This window comes from Bufo gargarizans, chromosome 9 (assembly GCF_014858855.1).
Source record: "Bufo gargarizans isolate SCDJY-AF-19 chromosome 9, ASM1485885v1, whole genome shotgun sequence".
NCBI classification, from domain to species: Eukaryota; Metazoa; Chordata; class Amphibia; order Anura; family Bufonidae; genus Bufo; species Bufo gargarizans.
Genome location: NC_058088.1, coordinates 177,806,115 through 177,811,948, shown reverse-complemented (window position 1 = coordinate 177,811,948; position 5,834 = coordinate 177,806,115).

Below are 5,834 nucleotides of genomic sequence, written 5' to 3'. Positions count from 1 at the left end.
TCCCGCAGGAGGCGGCTGGGGAGAGGACAGTGTGCAGAACAGCTGTCAACCGAGCGGCCAATGGCAGGCGCGGCTAGAGGGCGCTGTGACGACGCGGTGACGTCAGCAGCCTCCATCTTCACTGAGGGCAGGAACGCCATAAATAGGGACGGGAAGCCTTGGAGTGTATTGACGTCCAGGGTGACCCCCCCCTTTGAGACCCTAAAACACATCCCACAAGTTTGCCTGGGCCGCTGTCTCAGTCATCCTCTCATTGAGGCGAATGGCAGGGCTGGCCGTTAGGCGTCCTTTATTGCACCCTGTGGTCACGTGGTATAGCATATACAGTGCTGTATAGTCCGCATTTTGTATAAGAAAGTATTCAATAAAAGGCGTGAGATGGTAGCTCCAGCCGGGTAACTGGGGGTTAACACGCCTCCCTGTGGAGGACATCGCTCAGCAGCACGATTTCACGCTCCTTTGTTATCCTCTCTGCCACTGAGAAGCACCGTGCCCGTAGTTAAGATGGCGCCCGCGAGTCGGCACCCCCCCCCATCGTTGCCATAGCAACTGAGTAACGAGGTGTTACCCGTATCGTTGTGGGCCCCCTTCAAGCCGGTTGTTCTGTGACCAGTGGCCACAGGAGGTTAATAAAGGGACGAGGGGGTTAATAAAGGCCTCCAACTGTCCGTTTTTACAGCCGAAAGGGGAGGCTAAATGCAGAAAAACACATCCTCCTAAAATGGGCTCCGGCTTAGCCTCTAAAATGGTTCCTGGTGACGTCACCGGAACTAATAGCCGCCATCTTGGATAGGGGCAGATGCAGTGATTTCAGGGAAGGCTGTGACCTGGCACCTTTTGTTGTTTTTGTTTAGTTTACCCTTATTTTACTGATAGATTTATGAGGTTTTATAGATTTTCTCCTCATTTGGTGCTGTGAGCGAGAATCTCAGTCATTGTTAATACATCAGAATTTTTTTTTTTTTTTTTTTGCTAAGGTTGAGGGCTAGTGCTAGTTTCTCATGCTGTCCTTGCTGATGGACGGGACCGGTCACATGACCGTCCATCAGCGGCCATTTTGGAACTCGGCTGTGTAATTAAGTAACCAGTGCTGTAAACAAAAGGTTCAAGCATTGGCTACCGTCTACCGCTAACCGTATGTTCTGTTGGCATCGTGGGGGCAGCAATAAAGATACAGTGGACAAGCCCTGTAATGTGCTGTTGTTGTTTTTTTAAGCACTGGTGAAAAAAGACAAAAAACATAATTTTCTAAACAGGACTACATGCCATCAAGGTCCACTCGGTGGGGATCCGTCCACTATGACCACCACTATGTGCTGTGACACTTCATGTCCTGCAGGATGACCTTAGGGACATGTGACCCGTGGGTATGCCCAGAGCTCCGTTTGTGCCATTACTGGAGAGCACACACCACTGGCCTCCAGAACTTGCTCCCCTTGTTCTTCGTCAGGTAACCAATTCTAAGGGAAAGGCGGCTGTATTATTTAGGGGCAGTATTATTTAGGCAATTGTCTGGCAGTGGTATTTGTACACTGTAAGATTATATTATTTGGCCAATATGTGGTACACCCTAAGGTAGCGGGGGGGGGGGGGGGGGGGGGGGACGTCAATAAACCCTGGTCTCCTGGCATCTCCACTCAACTTTTTTCAGAGTCTGCACTGCATGATCGATTATAATGGGTCAACCACATGGTCTTTAAAGGCACCTGCCCTAATAAGTGACTGCCTCCATAAGGCACCTGCCTCTAACACCCTCATAAGTGACTGCTTTTCATGCCTCCATAAGGCACCTGCCTCTAACACCCTCATAAGTGACTGCTTCTGATGCCTCCATAAGGCTCCTGCCAGTGATGCCCTTTAAGTGCCTGCCTCAGAAGCCTCCATAAAAAGCCGGCTGGTGATGCCTTCATAAATGACTGCCTTAGATGCCTCCTTAAAGCCTCTGCCAGTGATGCCTTTTAAGTGACTGCCTCAGATGCCTCCATAAGGCACCTGTCATTGATGTCCTCATAAGTGACTGCTTCATATATCTCCTTAAGGCGCCTGCGACTGATGCCCTCATGAGTGCCACAGATGCCTCCTTAAGGCATCTGCAATTTATGCCTCCATAAGATGCCTGCCACTCATGCCCTCATAAGTGACTGGCTCTGATGCCTCCTTAAGGTGCCTGCCACTGATGCCCTCATAAGTGACTGTCTGAGATGCCTCCATTAGGTACCTACCAGTGATGCCCTCATAAGTGACTGCCTGAGATGCCTCCATTAAGTACCTGCCACTGATGCCCTCATAAGTGACTGTCTCAGATGCCTCCATAAGGTGCCTGCCACTGATGCCCTCATAAGTGACTGCCTCTGATGCCTCCTTAAGGTGCCTGCCACTGATGCCCTCATAAGTGACTGCCTGAGATGCCTCCATTAAGTACCTGCCAGTGATGCCCTCATAAGTGACTGTGTCAGATGCCTCCTTAATGCTCCTGCCTCTGATGCCTCCTTAAGGTGCCTGCCACTGATGCCCTAAGTACCTGCCACTAATGCCCTCATAAATGACTGCATCAGATGCCTCCATTAAGTACCTGCCACTAATGCCCTCATAAATGACTGCATCAGATGCCTCCATTAGATACCTGCCACTGATGCCCTCATAAGTGACTGCCTCAGATGCCTCCTTTAGGTACCTGGCACTGGATGCCCTCATAAAAACCCAAGTGCACTTCCAATGTCGTTTACAGTGAATAAGCTAACGGCACTGGTTTACCTTGTGAACATAAGTTTATGACCCCCTCTCATTTACATGCAACATCTGGCAGGTGCATCTTTGGGGAAGGAGGATGGGGGGAGGGGGAGAGTGCTGTATGGAACATTATACGTCCCTCAGCTGTTTGGGACTACTTCTCACAGTACCCACCTCTTATATATGAGTCTGGTGATTTGTCTCACTGAGGCTCCAGCAGTCCATGGATCCGCAAATTGCGGACGCGGTCTATGTGCCGTTCACTTTTTTTTGCGGACCTATTTACTGCATTTTGCAGACATATTCGATCTTTTTTAGCCGAACGGACATATGGAAAAGGATACGGGCCCAGGAGTGTAGTACAAACATACATTTTGTGCACCCATTTTATTATCTGTAGTGTGAATATGAAGTTTTATTCTGCCAGCTTCTTCTTCTGCCAGTGCCCTGGAGGCGGAGCTTCACTGTAAAGTGCTACCTACATTGAGCCCCCCCCCCCCCCTTTACTTTGAGTGACAACTTTAGCATCTCCTGGTTGGATGCTACAGCTGTCACTCAGAGGGGGAGGGGCTGTGAAGCATCTCAATGCAGAGGATAACTTCCTAGTGAAGCTGTACCTCCAGGAGACTTGCAGGAGTAGAATCTGGCAGAATAAAACTTCATGTTCACCCTACCCCTGATAATAAAAAGCTCCACAAAAAGTATGTTTGTCTTACTTTCCCAGGCCACTACCTAGTGCTGTGAGCAATTTTGCACAGTCTGTAAATAAATACACCACTCGTGATGAACTTGCTATCTAAAGAGAGCACGGGGGGCACCTAGCTATTCGATGATCTCTGTCCATGTTGGAATTCTACATGCCAGTCATTTGCTCCTAGGGAGATAAGACGTGAACACGAAACTTGCATAACATTAGATAAGATACCAATAGGGGTCTCTTCACTGCATCCTGAAGTCCTGTGTCTTAGCAGCTCCTCGATCAAGCCCTGGTTTGGTCTCTCTTCTCCTTGGTCTAATGTTCTCCGACTTTGCCTCGACTTGAGGGACTTTGCCTCGACTTGCACTTCTGGTTGTTGTACGCTGAACACAACGGCACAAGGTATCCTAGGGCAGCAACCTGCCTTGCGGCCCTACCCGTTGTGCATTCGATTTCTCTCCCTGACTCCTATAAGCTGCACCACTTTTTTTTTTTTTTTTGCACCAATTTGCGCCAGAATTTATCTTACCGAATCTTCCGCACTGCATTCACTCCTGAAGCCACGTGCTCCTGGTATTGCGCCAGTGTTTTCGCTCAATTGGATAAAATCAGTGCCTTCTGCTCTGTCGGCCAGCTCCAATACATTTCAATACTGACGACCAGCTGCACCCACAGAGACGGCTCATTCATAAAGGAGTACTTGGCAGATCCTCGCTCAGCTGCGTTCTTACGCTCTCTAGAGGTCATTGAAGTTTCCTTTCAAGAAAGTCTTATGGGACACGGAAGCTAAAACCCTGGCTGACAAAGCAGCAAACGCTTAGGTAATGAAGACTCCTGCCCTGGTCTCCAGATATCTAGACTTCTATATACAATCCGCAATACTGTGAATATAATCCATCCACTATACTGATTTTACATCTGTTTGTCAGGGGTGTAACCAAAAGAGCGACGGCTCCATAGCCAACTTTAAATGAGCCTCTCTCTCATGTGCCAGCCACACGTCCCCTTCCCATGTGAACCCTTGGACTTCAACTGACCCAAGACCTACAACAGAACCCCAGCTGAAGAGCTGGTGCTAAGGGTTTCTCTGGGATTTAAAAAATAAATCTGCCCTGTTGTGGTAAGGGAGTTTGGTCAATACTTACCCCTCTCATGGGCCTGCCGATTCCACTGTCTACTCTGCATTGACACTCACTCTTCCTCTCAGGTCCTGACCCGATGTGTTCCTGAGTCTACCTGCTCAGGTGTATCTACAGATCCGGGATGACTCAACGGAGCAGTAAGTACTGACCAAACTTTCTTCCCACAATAGTTCCGTTTTTTTTAAAAGCTCGAAAAAACACCCTTTAAAGGCGTTGTACAGTTTCAGAGGGAAATCGGACAACACATGGGATCCCGATGCAATAAAGCAGTGATCATTAGATACCCAGCAGATCCGATGCAGCCGCTCCAGTTCTCCTGACCAGGATCTGTTTACAGTGACGTGACCTCTGCGGCCGATCACTGGCCTCTTTGATGTTCCGCTGAGGCCACCGATTGGCTACAACGGCCATGATGCAGCTGGGTAAACAGCTCTAAGCTGGGAGACCTGGAGTGGCAGCAAAGGATCTGCCAGGTAAGTAATGATCACTGCTTTATTGCAGGTGGATTCCGTGCTGTCCGGTTTCAGGAGGAAACCCTTTTAAATGCCCCCCAAATGCCAACTTTGATACTGGGAACTGGTGCCAAACCTCTGAATGGATGACATTCTGCTGGAAAGTAGGGTCCCATTCCAATGTTTGCTATGGTGTCCCACAAGAACTTGTTCTGGGAACTGTTGCCCAGATTTACTAATGTCTCCGAACCCAAAATTTGTCCAAACATTTTGCCACATTTTAGACCGATTTTTGGGGCAGATACAGTAGTAAATCTGCGCCTGGCTGTGTAGCTATGGAATATGGAAGAAATGAGTACGGTCTAGGGTGAAGACACTGCTAAATTAAAGGGGTCGTACAGGATAAGGCCTCATGCACACGACCATAGTTTTGGTCCATGTCCATTTCTATGCGGACAGTACATGGATGCCGTGTGGCTGTTCTGCAAATTATTTCCATTTTGAGGACAAAAATTGCCATTTTCTTGTGTGGGGTGTGAAAAGATTGCAGAATGCACAGGGCTGGCATCTGTACTTTTACGGTTCCGCGGTTTGAGGATACGGTAGTGTGCATGAGGCCTTAGAGAAACATGGCAGTCACACCTGTCCGTGCGCTTTGTCTGATATTGTGGCTCAGCGTCAATTGACTACAAGGGGGAATGGGGGGGTTGAGCTACAAAAAATGTGTGCCGATCAATAAAAAGAAACAAAAGTATTTATTTTTTTCAAGTGAAAATCCCTATTTACATTTAAAAAGGTAAAAAACGTAACGTA